At 37.4% G+C, this 22,729-nt stretch overlaps 1 pseudogene; it reads right to left on the reverse strand.

The window, feature by feature from the left end:
* Window positions 1-353: 353 nt before the first annotated feature.
* On the reverse strand, window positions 354-9,746 carry LOC131517989 (ribosome biogenesis protein NSA2 homolog; annotated as a pseudogene).
* Window positions 9,747-22,729: the final 12,983 nt, after the last annotated feature.

Below are 22,729 nucleotides of genomic sequence, written 5' to 3' on the forward strand. Positions count from 1 at the left end.
ATTGTTTTTTGTGAGAACTTCCATAATATTTTTCATAACAGCTACACTCTTATATTCTTATCAACAGTATTCAGAGGTTCCATTTTTTCTCCATATTCTCGCCAATAATGATGACAGCTTTTCTTTATATATTAGGTTAATTTTATTATGGGTCAAATATCTTCTTACATTTCTGAGGATATAAATAATACTTACCCTAAACTTCTTGTTATGATTATTCTAAGTCTCTGTCCTCATGATTAAGTTACTCTTTTATTGAGGAACAACAAACTAGTAGCTTTCCTCAAGTAGTCGATGACTTTTTTTAAGTAAGTCACTTTAATGTTTTTTGGTTTTTTTGTGTGTGGTTTTTTTCTACAGTAGAATAAATAGTTCTCTTGGTAATTGCAGACATATGAGGCTCTTGGGTAGTATTAAGAAACATCTCAGTAATGCTGGTTTTCCTGATTGGCGTGTAGTCTTCAATAATTGTCAGGAGTTACTTATATGAAATTGATGTCAAAATATAGGGCCACATTTATGCATCCATTATTTTCAAGATTGCTGGTTACCTGTGGGTATAATTTCCCCCAATACTTTGCCTTCTTGTGTCCCAAGGTCCAACCTGCTCATGTTCACCTCAGTGACACTCCTTTGGTAATGATACCCAAAGTTGCATATAGTGGGGATAGGACATTCTTATTTATACCAAGTATTGATAGGCAAAAGGTGCTTTTCAGTTCAGGATGAGTTTACGTGCACTTTTGAAACATAAATCCATTGGCTTAATGAGTCTTTCATATTTAGGTGGTTTTTGAGTACAGCTATTTCCAACAAAGCAGACTTTAGTAAATATCCTCTTCCACATCTTCTCCTTTCTCCTTTCTGTTCAAATAACTTAATACTTCTGTTTCTTTCCGGACAGGAATTTGGGCAGAACTTTCCTGCTCTCCTTTTTTGTTTTTGTTTAATCATATTAGAAAGTATTTTAGCTCAGGACTGTTCCCTTCTGTCCAGTGGATTTGTAGGTACTGCTCCTTGTGGAGTCTTTTTTTTAATCATTAGTTTGTTTGGTGCTTCTCTTTTCTTGCATCTTGGTAGTTTTCATTTGTATTTTCTCAGCATGGCTCTGTTTATGGTAGAGCTTAGCATTCAAACCAATCATCATTTTTGCCTTTCAACATTTATGAGCCTCTTGACCTTCCTTCTTTCTCCTTTTCTCATGCTAATCCAAATTCAATATGTTCCTTTTGTGGCATGGTGATAACTGCCAAGTGATCAGGTGTCTCTGCCAGGTGCAAAGAAGCTCTCAATTTTGGGATCTCAGAGATGTATGAGCGGACTCCACACCAGCCACCACAGGAAGGGGACAGTTGTAAAATGACCAGTTCCAGAAAAAGCATGATGTAATTGGTAACTATTGGTGTGCTTTAATGTCTATAGCCGAAATACCTTGCTGGATTGACTGTCCACTTATGGGGAGAGGTGAGATGAATTGCTGTGGCCTGGATTTAGCAGGTTTCTTTCAGAGTAGAGAGGCTTGGGTGCAATATGGCAGCCTTCAGCATTATCCCATTTCCTTGACCCCAAATTCTCACAGCCTAATACCCTCCTACCTCCATCTCACCTGAGTCTGAAATCTCTGTGGCTGTTCTCTGGACTAAGAAGGTAGGTTATGCAGAATCTGTCCTGCTTGGTTCCCTCTTCCGATAACCGTTTGGTTACTCTTAGTACCTCTCTTGAACTCAGAGTCCACTACACTTGGTTATGAAGCTCCCTTGGGACCTTTCCCAACTTTTCTAGAAGCAAAATATGTTCTATGTCTTGGGAACTTAAATTTTTTCTCACTTCATTCTTCTCATTTCCCATTTTTCAAGAATTTTTCATGTGTTATGGTCCATTAAGAGTTTTCATTCTTGATCGACATACCAGATGTGAATTTTAAAAAGACAATACATAATCATTTGTAGAGATATTTTATGACATGGAGTGGCTAAAGTTGTGCTAAGTCTGCCATCCAGAATGAAATTTTACATCTTTTTTTTTAATGGGTTTTTTACTCTTCATAATATTTTGGAACATTTTTAATGAATCAATTAAACACACTTCCATGAAAGGAGGTACATGTTATTTTAAGGTTGCAATAGTGTTGTAGATATGAATATACCACATAGACATTCCCATTGATGACCATTTTCATTTCTTTCCAATTTTTACTGTTATAAACAATACTGAAATAGTGCATCACACACTTTTGAAATTGTCTCTATAGGATTGATTTTTCAGTGCAGATTTATAAAGTCAAAAAGATATATTCATGCGATGTGGTTTTCGGAGAAAGAGATCATTCTTTTTTCTCCATGTTTTTGTTAACCCCATTTGCATTAGATCGAGGTGCTTATTGTTCTGGCTATTTCAGTCCAGGGAGTTGAGTGACGGCCCGTCATCTCTAAGTATCCTCATTTAATCAGAGTAGTAGAACCAGGACAGAGTTGGGTATTCAAACACACAGAGAAGCATCATGCAAAAAAGAAGCATCACCCATGGATTCCCAGAACATTAAAATGGGGCTACAATATCTGTTGATAAATAAATGACAGTGTTTTTCATTAAAATGTTTACTTAGAAATATGCAGAAAAATAACATGTCCTGAAGTCAAACAACTAATTTCTAAAAATTATCAGAAGCTTTACACACACCAAGAAACATTTAATCCTTTTCAGCAAAGAGATCTTTTCTTCACATCCTAAATCCTTTTTCTCAATAGACTCAAATCCCAACATCTGTTTTCATTCCTCTTTTAAACATCTTCTTACCCATTCTGGACTTCTTTCCAACAATTAACACTTTCAAGTTCTGTTCCTTTCTCTTATCCTCATGTATAAGCTCCAAAATGTCTGTGTCAGAACAAGCATCTGATAAACCTACCAGAATAACCCTGGGTACAAAAGTTATTAATCTGAGATGAGCTAATTCATAACAGATGACCAAAATATCACTAGAATTTGCTAGAAATGTGCTGTGTGTGACTTGTTATTTTTTTCTAGAAACTATGAGAAAGCACAGGCAGGACATACAAACACACACACATACACACAGGAAAGAAGAGAAGGAAAAAGAAAAAGAAACAATTGCTTTGGCAGATGGTGTTTCAAAAGCCATGTTTCCAGTTCTACAATTGCAGAACCTTACCATTTCTCCCATCAGAAGGTAGAGTCTAATGTTCACTCCTTGAATGTAGGTCAACATTTGTGACTGCCCAATAAACAGAATGCAAAGGAAGAGATACTGTGTGACTTTTGAGGCTAGGACACAAAAGGTGATACAGCTTCCATCTGGGTCTTTCTCTGGGACCCTCCCTTTTGGACCTCAGCCACCAAATTTTGAGGAATCCAAGGCTCCATGAAGAAGCCACCTGTAGGTGATCTGGTTGACAGGCCTAAATCAAGTCCCAGATGAAAGCTATTATCAATTGCCAGGCATGCAAGTGAATAGCCTCCAGATGATTCCAGTCCCTAGTCTTCCTTGGTAGTATCTTCCAGATGAGGCTTCATCAATATGGATCAGAGACAAGCTATCTCTCCTGTGCCCTATTCAAGTTCCTGACACATAGAGAATCTGTAACAAATGGATGTTTTTGCCTTATTTGGGGAAATCATGGAAAACAACTTTCACCCTTATAAAAATGGAATACTCACGTTGAGTTATTGAAATTAATAATTATTGAAGCATATATGTTTAAAACATCAGGTTTGAACAAGGCTGGACACATTCACACCCTTCCATCACCAATGCTGGTTCTAGTGTAGAATTAATTATTTTACTAGAGATATGAATCAATATCAATGGATCTCAGATGTTTCAGGTGGGCACTTCTTCCTGTCCTTTGGTATTTTCTCTCCTGTGTAGCTGAAAATGTTTAAAATTGCAATAGATTCTCCTAATGTTTAATTGAAAATTTCCCTTCCTATGTTTTAAGGCATTGTCTCTAAGGTTTCTATCTAATGTCAGTCTTGACCCTCCTATTGCATGCTGTATACTCTACTGAGATTCATTTCTCTTTCTTGGCACCTGCATTCTCTGTTAGGTTGGTAGAGTTGAATGAGAATTAATAATTTATTCATTTGGAAGGAATTGATAAGTTTATTATTTAGCAAGTATATTTCAGAATGCCTTAGGCTTATCTATTAAGGATTCCTACTCCTTTAGATCGTAAAAAAAAAGCAGTAAGGTTTTACCCAAGACACCTATTAGGTCAGCCCTGCAAAAAGAAATCAAATTGGGTAAGACCTTGTTTTGTTTTTAGTTTTAGTGAGCAAGACTCTTTGCTTGGACTCAAAGCTTGATGCAACAGTTAATGGGAAATTTTATCTCTTTCTGATGATGTGCAAATAGTCACACAGTTGAGTGTGAGTCTTATATTCAATCAAAGATTAAAGCCTACGTTCATTTATGGTGTCTCGGGTTCTGTTTTGGTAATGAAATTCAGTGTTTTAAAAAAATTTACTCTGCAGCTTGTTCTAACACAATTGCTATCTGACTACATTTATAACCTACACCATACCATTTATGGATAAAATAATGAAATTTCACAGAGAATTAATTTAATGTTCTCAGGGGAATTTTCCATATCTGTTTTTTTTCTTTACTTACCAAATATGGCTGTGTGAATAAGGGAGGGGAAAGACATGGGAAACTAGATTCTATTCCATTGCTGCGGTTTGATCTAAAGCAACTAAGAGACATTCTTTTTTCAGGTTCCTCAGATGGAAAATTTTCTACTCATGTTGGTCCTTTATCTTCCTAGGTGAGGTATAGATAATGAATGGGATACTGTTGCTGATTTGAAGATGAATATGTTAGAGAGGTGTTAGGATTAAATAATAATTTGTAATTTGTGGTATTAAATAGTCTAGTGTTACTTTTAAATCACTACCTCATAAATTAGAGTTGCCAAACGTGATCTAAAATTGGAAATATGTAGGGGCATCTAGGTGGCTCAGTCGGTTAAGTGTCAGACCCTTGATTTCAGCTCAGGTCATGATCTCACAGTTTGTGAGATGAAGCCCCATGTCAGGCTCCATGCTGACTGCACAGAGCCTGCTTAGGATTCTCTCCCTCTCTCTCTCTGAAAGTAAATAAATAAACTCTAAATAAAATGAGAACATGTAGCATTAATACTCTATTCCTTGTGTCTTGAAAACCAGACATGGGGGCGCCTGGGTGGCGCAGTCGGTTAAGCGTCCTACTTCAGCCAGGTCACGATCTCGCGGTCCGTGAGTTCGAGCCCCGCGTCAGGCTCTGGGCTGATGGCTCGGAGCCTGGAGCCTGTTTCCGATTCTGTGTCTCCCTCTCTCTCTCTGCCCCTCCCCCGTTCATGCTCTGTCTCTCTCTGTCCCCAAAATAAATAAAAAACGTTGAAAAAAAAAATTAAAAAAAAAAAAGAAAACCAGACATGTTTGCTGCTACAGCTACTTTATGATTCTTGGTGTGCATGTATATATACATGTGTATGTTTACAAAATGAAACAAAGACCAGAGAAGTATATCCTTTGAGAGAAAGTGCATACAAATAGGAAAAGCTTTTTACCCTGAGGTTATTGATAACTTTCTCTCCAGTTCCTTTCAGGATTTTTCCTTCAGATAATCATGGAGCTGAGAGAGTAGGACAGAACTCACCCATACCGGATGTTACACTTGCTGGATGTTTTCTACTCCTTTAGTGTAGCTTCTTATCTCAAGCAGGCTTCCTTTTTGGCAGTGTCCAATCATGACAGAACTATGTATGTAAGAGAACTCAGAACATAGACATAGCTAGAACATCTTCATTCATTATGAGCTAAAATATAAGTGTGCTTATATGAAACGTGTCCTTGTGTTTGTTTTGGTTTAAAATAGGTTTCTCTGATTCTGGGTTAAGCTTCATATTCTAGCCCATGAAAATAATTTTCCAGATGGATTTCTTAGGCAGTTAATATAGTACTTTCTAGTCATGGCAATAGAATTTTGAAGTGGCCCTATTTTTTTCCCTCTTTTTGGACTACTGCAAAATATCCTCCACTCAGTCAACACTTAACTGTGAACTATGGTGTGTGACCAACTCTATTGGTGAAACTATCTATTCTTGCAAGAAATAAGGGCATGCGGATTTGGGAGATTAGTTTGTGCTCCACAGTCACAATTCTTTTTCTTTTAATGAACTTAGGACATTATTCTCAAAGCATTCAGGGGGCAGGTCTTTCCGGCATTTTTTCTTATAATAGCCATAATCACCATTAGTACTACTGTCACTGCATTCTGTTTTGTGGATACCTACCAGATGTCAGACATTGCTCTCCACGTTCAATATGTTGTCTTCTTAAACTTTGTGAAATAGATATAACCCCTTGTTTTACAAATGAGTAAGTCATAGTCACCAAAGCATAGTGGATATAGTAAAATTATTGGTGTCACAGAGACTTGAACGCAGTCTCTGCCACTTGAGAGATGTAGTATTATTGCTTAAATCATTGGATTTTTTTTTAATCTCAACGTCATAAAAGATTTAAAAAAATGTTTGGTTTGAGGGAACCATGAAGCAAAAAACAAATGAAAGAAAAACAAAAAGCAAAAAACAAAACAAGCAAACAAAACAGATAACCAGACTTTAAAGATTCTTTCCCCACCCCACCCCCCTTCAGGTGTCTAAACTGTTGTAAAAATGACCAACACCCATGTTGATCAGGTGAATTTGAACTTCTGATTAATTTCCCTTGAAGTTTAATAAATCAGTCATTCTTACTGATAAGCTGACGTGTTTAAGTAACCAAGGAATTCATTTTATATGTTTTTATATATGTATTTAAATTCTAAACTGCCTAAAAATATTATTTTTGTCCTAATTTTAAGCTACCATGAAGTTATGACTGAATCTCTGGTTAATCAAGAGTTTTTATCATTTCAGTTTAAATCATTCTCTTATAGAAGAAAACAAGTATTAATTGGAAAACCGAAGTATTAACCAAAGTTGATTTTAAGTTATCATGTCTCTTGGCACCCTTTCTTTTCAAATGAAGTTCCGTTAGCTTTTTCACTTACGCTTTAAACCAAGACATTTAAAATTTTTTTTTAACGTTTATTCATTTTTGAGACAGAGAGAGACAGAGCATGAATGGGGGAAGGTCATAGAGAGAGGGAGACACAGAATCTGAAACAGGCTGCAGGCTCTGAACTGTCAGCACAGAGCCCGACGCAGGGCTCGAACTCACGGACCGCGAGATCATAACCTGAGCCGAAGTCAGACGCCCAACCGACTGAGCTACCCAGGCGCCCCTAAACCAAGACATTTAAACTGACAATAGCCAGAAAAATAGAGAGACACTATGGGGTTTTTAAAATCTCAGCTCTGGAAAACCAATATGCATATTCAGTCTTCCAGGATTCATACTTAGTCTAGAAGACACAGTCCAGATGTGCAATGCTCTTTGGTGAGATTTAAAGTCTTCATCTGGCCCAGGGTATGTGGAATCTTTGAAGCTTCCTCTGAACAGAGGTATATGCAGTAAAATATCACCTCTGGTTGCCCACAAGAGGAGCCTCCTCACCTTCTAATTTGGCCAGATTTCTGTGATAGCCTTTGTTCAGAAAGGATGAGTTGTGTATTAATGGGTACTAAATACCTTATACTACCAAAGAGTGTTCCTTTTCATCTTCTGGTATCAGATGATCACAGTAATCTAGGGAGAACATTATTTTGTGCTGAGGTGACTTTTTCTTCTGAATACTTCAAAGTGAAACTATCATTAAACCTGAGTGGCATTCATTATTTGCCTCTAAAACCCAAATGAGCAGATGAGTGGGGACTGTCTAAATGGCAAAGGGCATGACAACTGACAGAATTCTAAACCTGATACTCAACCTATCCCTTGTCATGAGGACAATGATATGGAGATAGATTTTATACTATGGAGGGTCCACATAAGAGAGATATTCCCCAATTGTGGTCTGTCAATTAAAAAACACTCAACAAGAATTTGTTTAATGCCTACCATGTGCAGTGTTGTCCCTGAGCCGCATCACTCTCTGGGAACTGTTCTTCAGAGCAAACAATAAGCCACACTCATGAGCAAGTTCTTAACAGCTATGACCTTAAAGGATAGAAGTATGGTTTCACATTAAAGTTTTCCAACTGGAATTAAATGCTGGAAAAGGCATGGGAGTCAGAGACAGCTAATCCTACATCCTATAGACAGATACAGAAGACTTACTTAGAAAAGACTTTGCTAGAAACATGATTCACCCCAGTTTGAAATGTCTTAAAGGGAAATGTTCACAATTTTCCATGGAAGCTCAAATTCATGGTCTGTTAGAAGCTGGTATCCCCCTATTTCCTTGAATTTAAAGGAGAATATTTTTCTTTCTCTTTTTGAATCTTTCGCCTCCTGTTATTTCCTTACAGTGTAATGCTTACCCTATTCCATTATCATTTCCATGTAACTGTGGTTCGGAAGTTGATAACTAAGGATTTCTAAAAGTTGGCCAAATATCCTTGGAAGGTACCTTGATGATTATCTCAGATCCACTAAGATATCTGCATTTTATATCGCATACAAATTAAAAATAAGTGCATTTTTGCTATAAAAAAGGCTGAAAAATCCTATTTAAATAACCCTGTGTGGAACTCTTTTATAATCAATTCTTTAAATTATTCCCTTACTAAAATTTGATGTAAATGAAGGTAGCAAGGTTCTCTGGCACTTGGATCATTAAGTATCTGCCTTCCTTTACCATATCATAAAAGACAGTCTTTTGCCTTGGTTTTCTTTCCTGTGTCTATTTAAAGAATGCTTTGCCTGCATGCCTTTGGCACATTGCATTTCATATCCTGCTTAGCCTTTGCTGGTCAAGAGAGCTTGGGTTTTCTTTTTTAGGAGGTCCATTTGCTTAGAGACAAATTATATGAAATGATATCAGTAAAGGTGGCCTTGGGTGATGAACATGTGCTCATATCATTCATGTGCATGCCCTTCAACCCAGTACAAATTCACTTTTAATATGTTAATTAAATCACTGGCTCCTTAAGAACAGAGAGCACATCTCTATCCTCCCTTCTCTCTCAGTCTTTCTGTCTTCTATCGTGCCTAGTAGGGTGTTGTATACTTTGTGATTGCGCTGAGGAAAGGGTGCTGGCACACTTTGAAGACATAGTAATATAATAATAATAAAACCTTCTATTTTCTTTTCTAGTTTCCTAATCTAAACTCTGTATCTTTCTATCAATCACTCTTATGGTTCCCCTCAGCTCCCTTCATTTCAATTGTATTCTTCCCGTAAGAAAATGAACAAACCAATGTCAATTTTCAGGTGGCAATCTCATGCATTTCCATGGCTTTATTTACTATGTATGCAGGTGACAGCCTGCTCATTCCATCAATCACAGAGGTAAATTCCCATGAGTCCCCGAGATGCCTCGATTTATTATCCCTGGACTATTCCCTTTGAGAGATTTATCAAAGAAAGGGTGTTTCAGAGAAACCTAACAATCCTTGCATTGAGGTTCACTCAATCATTCAGACAGTCTAAGGAATCACATTTGTGAAGCCTCTTGATGCATAAAATAATGCAAAGAGAGGAATAAAACTTACCCTGAACTTGCACTAGTGGGAAAGCCATGAATTGTAGTGATTAAAAACACAGACTTTGGATTCAGCCAGTCTGGATGCAAATCACAGCACACCAAATACTGGCTGTGTGATGAGAGCCAGTTCCTGAATCTCAGTTTCCTCATATGCGAAAAGAAGTAAGAATATCTACCTCATACGACTGCTGAGAAAATCGAATGAGATAATGGTTGTAAATATGAAACCTAGTAAGATGTGCATTTTCCTAAAACTGTAACTATAGTTATTCTTAAAGGCTGCAAAATGGCCAATCTCATTATGAGAAGGTTTCTTATTTCAGTTTCACAGATTCCTTTAGTTAAATCTCATTTTTCAAAATATCTCTATTGAACATGGTAGGGAGCACATATTATCAGACACCACCAGCCCTGTTTTGCCATCTGCAGCATTATCAAGGGGCAGGGGAGCCATCTCATCACATTACGAATTTGGCAGAAGGATTAAAGATGTATATAGTTTGAATCATAGGCTATGTGTTAATTAGTATAAAAGCCAAAGGAGTACTTGATTTAAGTTCAACTTGAAATTTTTAATTTATTTCTCAGTTCAGTGGGACAGTAATATTAATAGCCAGCATTAATGGAGTGATTACTCTGTGCCAGGCACTAGATTCCCTAGCACAAATATTTCTCAATTTAGGGGAACATTCTGTAGGTCTCTGGGACAACAATCCTTGGGTAGGGAATAATTATTGTGCCTTCTCCTCAAGTGAATCAAAATTCAAATTAAGTTCTCCTTTGACTTTAGATATGCCAACATCTGGCATCTACTTTGACATCTATGTCTCACCAGGCCATTTATAACTCTCTGATTTTGTCTTCATTCTGAAGGCTGCTTTTTAATGAATTCCTCACCAATGTACAAAGGCCTTAAAGTTCAGTGCATTTTCACAGTCAGAGGCAGATTTTTAGGGATCAGCTGTGTTATCATGTTGGGTCATTTGCGACATCACTAGGATAGTCCTTATTGCCCAATTTTTATTTATTCAATGAAAAAGCAGAGGACAGTTAACACTAAATGACACATCTGAAAGACTTATAAATAGGGTAACTAAGGGGCTACACTAGGCTGAAAGCAGTAATTTCATGGCAGGAAGAATGCCTAAAGGGCTTATTTCAAATTCTGATGATGCAGCAGATCTAGATGCTAGCATTTTATAGTAATGCCTGAACTGACAAACATTAACCAGAGATCATTGCCCATGATACAGGTGGCAATCTATCATGGTAAATGTCAGTCTGGGGAAGACTTTAAAAGCCAAAAAACAAAAAAGATCAGACACAAAGCTCATCCAATTGGACTTTGCTCCCTAGAGGACTTGTAAATTCAGATTATAATTGGGTGACCTCTGCTCTTTATAAGTTCTCAAAAAGTCCTCTCGCTCTGGGTGGTATTGTTTATTGCCCTACATGATTACATATCAGTAGAAGAGAGGCAATCTTTGCATGACACAAAGATTTCCAGGTTCTACATGACGGCCCATGTATTCCAAGCTACATTCAAGTCAATAAAATTTCAAAGTAGTACCAGTGATGGAGTTGGATCCATCCATGTGAATCAGTATTAATAAAATTTAACTCTCAAATTTATTTTTTTTTTCAAATCAGAAAGCTAATCTAAAGATCCTAAGCAGAATATATCAGCTTCCCCTTTTAGATCTAATATCCTTATTTCAATCAATATTATGATAGAAATCTCCTATTAATATGTTTTTAAAACATAAAACTGAAATACAACACTCAACTGATTAAAAAATTCTAGGACTCTTGTTCCAGAAATAAAGCCTAAATCACTGGCAGAATACAAAATCTTTCAAAATGACCTCAACTTAACTTTCCAATCTTTTCCCTACATTTCTACTCATCTCCAAAATTTATACCTAAACTATAGCTACATGGGTCTGTTGCAGTTTCTCTAAAATTTCATGGACTTTTACCTGTTTCTTGCACTTAAATGACCCACTTCCCTTCTCTGTATGAATGATTCCAAATCAGTCTTCAAACTCCAGCTCCACTACAACTCACAGAGCTGGTTGCCTCCTCCACTATCTGTGCAGAGTTGATCTATCAGAGCCTCTGCCACATTGTGCTGGCCTCTGACCACATCACAGAGAGTGAAAAACTCTATTTTGCCTTTGTATTTGCAGTACTCAGAATTTCATTTAAGAGTCAGTGGACAATAAATAATATATATATTTTTTTCTGAATGAATCATTCCCAGGGATGTTGTGTATATCTGTGCAGGTTATGCATAACATAACTCTGAGAGTCCCAATTCAGATAGATTATGATGTGAACAGGAGGCCTGCAGTTGTGAGGTGCACACCAGGAGCAACAACATGTGGCAGACTCAGTCATTCAAGATGAAAGTTCTATATTCCCTCATGCTGAATGTTAGTATTTTACGCTACTCATGCCCTCTTCCATTGGTTGCCAAATCCTGATAAACCAGGATTAGCTAGGTTTTGCTGTAGTAACAAACAGTTCCAAAATCTCATTATTTAACCCAAGAAAAGTGACTCACTCATCACACATGTCCAATACAATTCTTCTCAAGATTGTCTTTCAGAGAACCAGACTGACATAGGTTACAGCTTGACATGTGGTCATGATCCTTGAGATGTTAAAATCAGAATGTGGCAGATGATGTACTGGCTTTTTGAGCTTCTGTTTAGATGTGGCACATATCACTTCCAGTAACATCTCAGTGACCAAAGAAAAACATGTAGCCATGATACAAAGGTCAAAGAAAATGAAATTCTACCACATATTCTAAAGAAGGGGAAAATATTCATAAATAGGAGTATCTCCTATTTCTATTCCATTTATCTGGTTTAATTCCTTCTTACTTTATCCTTGGACTATTAGAATCACCTACATAGCCTCCCTGCCTCCCTTTTCTTTCCTCTATCTTGCCCTCATACCTTCTTTCCATCAATGGCAGACTGATCTTCTTAAAACACAACTCTTTCTTCTTTCAAAGAAGACATTTTTAATTAAACACCTTTAGTGATTATTCCACTGATTACCAAATTAAGCCTCAACTTATTCATCAAATCCCTCCTTTCATTCATTCTACAATTTTTGTGTTCTTAATGGGAATCAGGCATTTAAGAAACAAAGAAAAGAGTTCCTGAATTTAACATAGCTTATAGCCAGGCATAAAGAGAAAATGAGGGCATTTCAGAGTGATGCTACAGTGGCATAATTCAGTGGTAAGATCAAGAAGTAAATAACTTTGATTGGAAGTCAATAAAGGCATCTCTGAGGAGGAGATGCTTAAGGTGGTTCTTGGATTTTTAATATATGCTTTCTAGGCAAATATAGTTGAAAATAGGCAAACTAGGGAGGAGTGAAGGAAGAGGGAAGAGAGTAGATAAAGATAGATGGAGGCATGAAAATTGGTGTGTTGTAAGAAATGTAAATGGTGAGAAGGAGCCAAGATAGTGGAACAGCATGGATGTTTTTTGTGTGTTTCGTGTCCATGAAATACACCAGACCAACACTAAACCATCCTACACATCTAGAAAACTGATTGGAGGATTAACACATCAATCTGCACAACCTGAACCACAGAATTCAGCACGTATGCAGTACAGAGAAGTGAATTTGGGGAGCAGGAAGCCGCAGAGGGTAGGGAGCCACTTTTGTGGGCGGAGAGAGGACAGAGACTGGGGAGGGGGGAGCATATCGGAAAAACACCCCTCCCCAAAAGCAGCTGAAGATAAAGTGGAAAATTGGAAATAGCTGCAGGGACTAAATTAAAAAGGGAGAAAGGAGAGAGGAGAGGGTTTAAATTCCATTAAGACTGTAAACAAGGGGAACACAAAGGCTGCAACTCCGCAGCTCCATACCTGGCGGTGCTCTGGTGGGAAGGGTGAATCCCCAGGAACAGAGTGGGGTCCGGGAGGTTCTCGGGCCACACAGGGAAAAGCAGTCCCACTGCTGGAAGGACACTTGGTAGAGACTGTTGAAGCCACCTGGTCCCAGCAGACCCTGGAAAACAGCCACATTCGCTGGTGTTGAAACAGGTTCGTAAGGGTGAAGCCTGGTGCCAGATGTGTGTTGTGATTTTCCATAATCCCTGAAACACCACTGCTACACTATCTCATGAACTTTTTCTAGGGCGGGCTGGCAACTGGCCATAGTCTCAGGGACCAGCAGCAGCAGGGTCCAGCAAATGTTCCTGGGTGCAGCCGATATTCGGCCATTGCTCAGTGAGACCCTCCCACAGAGGGTCGGAATGGGTCAAAGCCGCAGTCCTTCAGAAGGAAGGGGCCAGGGAAAACAGCTACATTTGAGACAAAACTCGGGAGAGAGTTACTGCCTGGGGCCTGGTCACGGAGAGTGAAGAAGCGGGGAGTGGATGAAAGCTGTAGACAGAGGACTGGTGTGTGATTGTTGATCCTGTAGAACAGACTGGGTAACTGAGTGGCACCATCTTCACCGCTCCCGCGCATGTGCATACGCACCTACAAGCCTTGCGACATTTCCCCCCAGTAGGCTAGCAGCACCATCTAGAGGAGAGCGGAGCTGTTACACTGAGCCCTGCCAAACTGGGCTGACTTCGCTCTTCAAGAACACAAGTCTTACCGCGTGCTTAGTTTATGGACTATAAAGAGCTACATAGACAGACTTCTAGGGGAAAAGGAAGTAATTTCAGTCCTACTTCAATCTGTTAGCAGGTCCATCTATTCAATTTTCTCTCTTTTCTTTTTTTTCAAGTTTAGAATTCTTTTCCTTTTCTTGAATACAGAAAGAGAAAAAATTCATTTCTATTTTCATTTTTTTAAAATATTTTTAATTTTTATTACTAAGTTTTTAACTTTTGTGTAATTTTTTCAAATTCTATTTTACTTCCATCATTTTATTCTGGTCTGCTTCAGTGTATTCAATTATTCAAAATCTCAAACGATTTCTTTTTTTTCTCTCCCTCCCATTTTTTTCTCTAATCTGTCAAACCATTTTCAATACCCAGACCATAACACACCTAGGATCTAGCATCATATATTCAATTTGTGTGTGTGTGTGTGTGTGTGTTTAATTTTTTAAGTTTAATATTTTTTTCAATTTATTTTTTTAATTTCAATTTTTCTACCTCATTAATTCCTTTTCTCCCTTCAAAATGACAAAACGAAGGAATTCATCCCAAAAGACAGAGCACGAAGAAAGGACAGCCAGGATTTAACCAACACAGGTATAATAAAGATGTCTGAACCAGAATTTAGAACCACGATAACAAGAATAATAGCTGGAGTTAAAAATAGATTAGAATCCCTTTCTGCAGAGATAAAAGAAATAAAAAATAGCCAGAATGAAATTAAAAATTCTATAAATGAGCTGTAATCACAGATGGATGCAGCGACAGCCAGGAAGGGTGAGACAGAACAGAGAATCAGCAATATAGAGGACACATTTATAGAGACTAATGAAGCAAAAAAAAAAAAGAGGGAGATTAAGGCAAAAGAGCACGATTTAAGAACTAGAGAAATCAGTGACTCATTAAAAAGGAACATCAGAATCATAGGGGTCCCAGAAGAGGAAGAGAGAGAAAAGGGGGTTATGTGAGCAAATCATAGTGGAAAACATTCCTAACCTGGGGAAAGACACAGACATCAAAATCCAGGAAGCACAGAGGACCCCCATTATATTCAACAAAAACCAACCAACAACAAGGCATATCATAGTCAAATTCACAAAATACTCAGGCAAGGAGAGAATCATGAGAGCAGCAAAGGAAAAAAAAGTCCTTAACCTACAATGGAAGACAGATCAGGATTGCAGCAGACCTATCCACAGAAACTTGGCAAGGCCAGAAAGGAGTGGCAGGATATACTCAGTGTGCTGAATCAGAAAAATATGCATCCAAGTATTCTTTAACCAGCAAGGCTGTCATTCAAAATAGGAGAGATAAAAAGTTTCCCAGACAAACAAAAATTAAAGGAGTCTGTGACCACTAAACCAGCTCTGCAAGAAATTTTAAGGGGGACTCTCTGAGGAGAGAAAAGATGAAAAAAATATATATATATACACATATGTGTATAAATATATACATATACGTATAAATATATACATATATACATATATGTATATATATGTGTGTATAAATATATATATCAATATTTATACATATTATAAATATATTTATATTTATATAAATATAAATATACACAAATATTTATATTTATATATACATAAATATATATATATATATATATATATATATATATATATATATAAATGCCAAAAGCAACAAAAGATTAGAAAGGACCAGAGAACACCACCAGAAACTCCCACTCTACAAACACCATAATGGCAATAAATTCATATCTTTCAGTACTCACTCTAAACGTCAATGTACTCAATGCTCCAATCAAAAGACACAGGGTAACAGAATGGATAAGAAAAAAGATCCATCTATATGCTGTTTACAAAAGACCCACTTTAGACCTAAAGACACCTTCATATTGAAAATAAGGGGATGGAGAACCATCTGTCTTGCTAATGGTCAACAAAAGAAAGCCGGAGTAGCCATACTTATATCAGACAATCTAGACATTAAAATAAAGACTGTATTGAGGCACCTGGGTGGCTCAGTCAGTTGAGCGTCTGGGTTCGGCTCAGGTCATGATCTCATGGTTTGTGAGTTTAAGCCCTGCGTCAGGCTCTGTGCTGACAGCTCAGAGCCTGGAGCCTGTTTCTGATTCTGTGTCTCCCTCTCTCTCTGCTCCTCCCCTGCTCGTGCTCTGTCTCTTTCTCTCTCAAAAATAAATAAATAATCATTAAAAAAATAAAAAAATAAAATAAAGACTGTATCAAGAGATGAAGAAGGGCATTATATCATAATGAAGGGGTCTATCCACCAAGAAGACCTAAAAATTGTAAACATTTATGTGCCAAATGTGTGAGAACCCAAATATATAAATCAATTAATCACAAACATGAAGAAACTCATCGATAGTAATACCATAACTGTAGGAGACTTCAACACCCCACTCAAGCAACGGACAGATCATCTAATCAAAACATCAACAAGGAAACAATGGCTTTGAATGGCACGCTGTACCAGATGGACTTAACAGATATATTCAGAACATTTCATCCTAAAGCAGCAGAATATACATTCTTCTCCAGTGGACAAGGAATGTTCTCCAGAACAGACCATATACTGGGACACAAACCAGCCCTAAGTAAATACAAAAGATCGAGATCATACCGTGCATATTTTCAGACCACGATGCTATGAAACTCGAAATCAACCACATGAAAAAATTTGGAAAGGTAACAAATACTTGGAGACTGAGGAACATCCTACTGAAAAATGAATGGGCTAACCAAGAAGTTAAAGAGGAAATTAAAAAGTATATGGAAGTCAATGAAAATGATAACACTACAACCCAAAACCTCTGGGACACAGCAAAGGCGGTCCTAAGAGGAAACTATATAGCAATCCAGGCCTTCCTAGAGAAGGAAGAAAGGTCTCAGATACACAACCTAACCTTACGCCTTAAGGAGCTGGAAAAAGTACAGCAAATACAACCCCAAACCAGCAGAAGACAGGAAATAAAGATTAGAGCAGAAATTAATGCTATTGAAACCAAAAAAAAAACCCCAAAAAACAAAACAAAACAAAAAAAACAGTAGAACAGATCTATGAAAGCACAAGTTGGTTCTTTGAAAGAATTAACAAAATTGATAAACCACTAGCCAGTTTGATCAAGAAGAAAAAGGAAAGGACCCAAATAAGTGATATCAAGAATGAAAGAGGAGAGATCACAACCAACACAACAGAAATAAAAACAATAATAAGAGAATATTATGAGCAATTATATGCCAATAAAATGGGCAATCTGGAAGAAATGGACAAATTCCTAGACACATATACACTACCAAAACTGAAACAGGAAGAAACAGAAAATTTGAACAGACCCATAACCAGTAAGGAAATCGAATTAGTAATCAAAAATCTGCCAAAAAACAAGAGTCCAGGGCCAGATGGCTTTCCAGGGGAATTCTACCAAACATTTAAGGAAGAGTTAACACCTATTCTCTTGAAGCTGTTCCAAAAAATAGAAACAGAAGGAAAACTTCCAAACTCTTTCTATGAAGCCAGCATTACCTTGATTCCAAAACCAGAGAGAGACCCCACTAAAAAGGAGAACTATAGACCAAATTCCCTGATGAACATGGATGCAAAAATCCTCAACAAGATATTAGCCAACCAGCTCCAACAATACATTAAAAAAAATTTTCACCTCGACCAAGTGGGATTTATACCTGTGCTGCAGAGCTGGTTCAATATCCGCAAAACAATTAACATGATTCATCACATCAATAAAAGAAAGGACAAAAACCATATGATCCTTTCAATAGATGCAGAGAAAGCATTTGACAAAATACAGCCTCCTTTCTTGATAAAAAAACCTCAAGAAAGTAGGGATAGAAGGACAATACCTCAAGATCATAAAAGCCATATATGAAAGACCCAATGCTAAATCATCCTCAATGTGGAAAAACTGGCAGCTTTCCCCCTAAAGTCAGGAACAAGACAGGGATGTCCACTCTTGCCACTGTTATTCAACATAGTATCAGGAGTCTTAGCCTCTGCAGTCAGACAACACAAAGAAATAAAAGGCATCCAAATTGTCCAGAAGGAGGCCAAACTTTCACTCTTCGCAGATGACATGATACTCTATATGGAAAACCAAAAGATTCCACTAAAAAACTGCTAGAACTGATCCATGAACTCAGTAAAGTAGCAGGATATAAAATCAACACACAGAAAACAGTTTCAATCCTATACACCAATAATGAAGCATCAGAATGAGAAATCAAGGAATCCATCCCATTTATAATTGCACCCAAACCAGTAAAATAACTAGGAAAAAAACCTAACTGAAGGGATGAAAAATCTATATGCTGAAAACTATAGAAAGTTTATGAAAGAAATTGAAGAAGACACAAAGAAATGGAAAAAGATTCCATGCTCATGGATTAGAAGAGAAAATATTGTTAAAATGTCTATAACTACCCAAAGCAATCTACCTATTCAATGCAATCCATAGCATTCTTCACAGAGCTAGAACAAACAATCCTAAATTTTGTATGGAACAAGAAAAGACCCCGAAGAGCCAAAGCAATCTTGAAAAAGAAAACCAAAGCAGGAAGAATCACAATCCCGGACTTTAAGCTATACTACAAAGCTGTGGTCATCAAGATAGTATGGTATTGGCACAAGAACAGACACTCAGATCGATGAAACAGAATAGAGAACCCAGAAATGGACCCACAAACGTATGGCCAACTAATCTTTGACAAAGCAGGAAAGAGTATTCAATGGAATAAAGACAGTCTCTTCAGCAAGTGGTGCTGGGAAAACTGGACAGCGACATGCAGAGGAATGAACCTGGACCCTTTCTGACACCATAGACAAAAATAAACTCAAAATGGATGAAAGACCTCAATGTAAGACAGGAAGCCATCAAAATCTTCAAGGAGAAAGCAGGCAAAAACCTCTCTGATCTTGGCCACAGCAATTTCTTACTCAACACATCTTCAGAGGCAAGGGAAACAAAAGCAAAAATGAACTACTGGGACCTCATCAAAATAAAAAGCTTCTGCACAGAGAAGGAAACAATCAGCAAAACTAAAAGGCAACAGACAGAATGGGAGAAGATATTTGCAAATGACATATCAGATAATATCAGACATATCCAAAATCTACAAAGAACTTATCAAACTCAACACCCAAAAAACAAAGAATCCAGTGAAGAAATGGGCAGAAGACATAAACAGACACTTCTCCAAAGAAGACATCTAGATGGCCAACCGACACATGAGAAAATGCTCAACATCACTCATCATCAGGGAAATACAAATCAAAACCACAATGAGATACCACCTTACACCTTCAGAATGGCTAACAATAACAACTCAGGCAACAACATGTTGGCGAGGATGCAGAGAAAGAGGATCTCTTTTGCATTGTTGGTGGGAATGCAAGCTGGTGCAGCCACTCTGGAAAACAGTACGGAGGTTTCTCAAAAAACTAAAAATAGAACTACCCTACGACCCAGCAATTGCACTACTAGGCATTTATCCCAGGGATACAGGTGTGCTGTTTCGAAGGGACACATGCACCCCCATGTTTATAGCGGCACTATCAACAATAGCCAAAGTATGGAAAGAGCCCAAATGTCCATTGATGTATGAATGGATAAAGAAAATGTGGTATATATATATATATATATATATATATATATATATATACACACACACACAATGGAGTATTACTTGGCAATCAAAAAGAATGAAATGTTGCCATTTGCAACTACGTGGATGGAACTAGAGGGTATTATGCTAAGTGAAATTAGTCAGAGAAAGACAAAAATCATATGACTTCACTCATATGAGGACTTTAAGAGACAAAACAGATGAACATAAGGGAAGGGAAACAAAAATAATATAAAACGAGGGAGGGGGACAACACAGAAGAGACTCATAAATATGGAGAATAAACTGAGGGTTACTGGAGGAGTTGTGGGAGGGAGGATAGGCTAAATGGGTAAGGGGCACTAAGGAATCTACTCCTGAAATCATTGTTGTACTATATGCTAACTTGGATGTAAATTTTAAAAAATAAAAAAATAAAAATAAAAAAAAGAAATGTAAATGGTTCTGTAGGCTGGAAGAGAAGGAGTTCATGTGTTAGATTGGATCAGTTCTGAGGAGTAGAAAGTACACTTGAAAATAGAGATTGAAGTCAGGTGAGAAATGGAGGAGGCTTACAGGTGGTTTTAAGGAGTTTGTCCTTTGTCCTTTGGGAAATGTAGAATAATTCAATAGTTTTAAGCAGGATATGATGTAATCTGATTTGCACTTAAGGTTTACTCTGGTGTTAGTATGAATGCTGAAGTGAAAGGCAGGGAAAATCTATTTTGGGGCTACTTTTACTGAGTGTGGTGGTGAATTTTATGTGTCAGGGCCATAGCGTGCCCATATATTTGGTCAAACATTGTTCTGGGTGTTTCTGTGAAGGTGTTTTGGATGAAATTAACATTTAAATGGGTAGACTTTGAGTAAAGCAGATTGCTGTACCTAATGTGGCTGAGCTTCATCCGGTCAGTTGAAGACCTAAGTAGAATAAAAAGACTGGTGTCCCCTGAGGAAGAGAGATTTCTTCAGCAAACTGCCTTCAGACTTTATCTGCAACATCACTTTTTCCTGGTTCTAGAGCAGAGTAGTCTTAGACTCAATTGGAACATTGGCTCTTCTGTGTCTCTAGCCCATGAGCCCACTCTGCAGATTTTTGACTTGTCAGCCTCCATATCAGTGTAAACCAATACTTTATAATAAATCTCTCTCCCTCCCTTTCTCACCCCCTCCCTCCTTTCTCTCTCCCTTCTCTCTGTCTCTCTTTTCTCTCTATCTCTCTTTTCTTTCTCTCTCTGTTGATTCTGTTTCTCTGGAGTATCCTGACTAGTATAAATTTTGGTACTGGGAGTGGTTCTGGAAGAACAGAATCTTAGGGATGAATTTTCTGAGTTCACAACAATGTGAATGTACTAACATTACTGAATTACACACTTATAAGTGGTGAAGATGATGAATTTTATTTTATGTGTTTTCATCACAGCTAAAAATAAAAAGTATTTTTTATTAGTAAAAAAAAAAAGAGAAGAAAGAATCTGGGTGGCCACATATATAATACTTTTGGATGTTTTTGTCAAAGTAACAATCTTAAATGGTTTAGCATTTGACAAGTCAGGAAATAGTCTAAGAAAACTTAATTGACTTGCCCAAGGCACCAAAGCTTAAAGTGGAGGAGGTATGTCTTGAACTTACATTTGCTGATGTAGTTTCCTATATTTTCACCCATTACTCCAAAACTGAAGGAAAACCTTGATTTCAGTCCAAGGACTTTACATTTGAATTACAATTTGCAGTTCTCTGGAAATAGCTCAGTACTTTCCAGGATGGCCACAATGTAGATGCTGACTAAGGATTTATTAACAATGGAGGTGGGCATGATCTGATGGGATTAATCAGGTATGGGTCATGCTGCCCCAGAAGTAATTTCCATAAACTACACAGAAAACCTAATTATGTAAATCACTTTAGAGATCCCCAACTGACCTTCTTGACAAGACCTAACCAGCAGTAATGAGTGGAAAAAGAAAATACTGAAAACTGGATCATTTCCTCAGACAAATCCAGAGTTGACTACAATGCTTCTTGAATTTGAGTGCTGTAGTTGCATACTGGGGACTACAATTGCTAATTCAAACTCCCTGAATGTGACATATAGATTCACTAGGAAGTAAACTAAAAAAAGAGCTGTTTTCTGTTTCTGAATGACCTAGCTTTATTAAAACTTGAAATGTTTCTCAAAGTGATGGTAAACAAACTTCTTGAACTGGCAAGGAAAAAAAAAATCACTCTGTATTTTCTAATCAAGGAGGATTAAAAGGCTGTGAAACTATATCTAATGCACAAATGTTGTAATTACGATAAATATTTGTCCTTTCTGTTTTCACTACAAACTCAAAAATCCTAGAGTCTGTGTTTGGCACATGCAGGAGATTACAGCCATCTGCTGAGAGACAAAGCTGTCAATTATAAAACAATCTGGCTTTCTATTTCATTCCATTTCCAGGTTAAATGTGGCCCAGCTGAGGTAGAATCATACTATTACTACTATTAAAATTGAGAAATTTGTGATGCCCTCTACCCTGTAAACCTATTCTCAGGATCCCAAGAAATTTGCAAATCTCTGAACTTGGACTTTCAAACTCAAGGTCAGCATGTCTTGTACAGGCCATTAAATAAGAGAAGACTATGAGCTTTATATCTAACTTGAATACAAAATGATGTTTTTATTCATTTAAAATGTACTTTAGGCTAAGGGGAGAAATTATGGCAAATAGAAACAACTAAATGGAGATAGGGTTGTTCTCTCTCAGCAGGACTGGTGAACATTTAAAACAGAGGCTTTGAGGTTAAAAAAGAATAATAAAACAACGAAACACAGGGGGCTCCTGGTTGGCTCAGTTGGAAGAGATTGTGACTCTTGACCTTGGGATTGTGAATTC

The sequence above is a fragment of the Neofelis nebulosa genome, chromosome 7 (genome assembly GCF_028018385.1).
Source record: "Neofelis nebulosa isolate mNeoNeb1 chromosome 7, mNeoNeb1.pri, whole genome shotgun sequence".
Taxonomy (NCBI): Eukaryota; Metazoa; Chordata; class Mammalia; order Carnivora; family Felidae; genus Neofelis; species Neofelis nebulosa.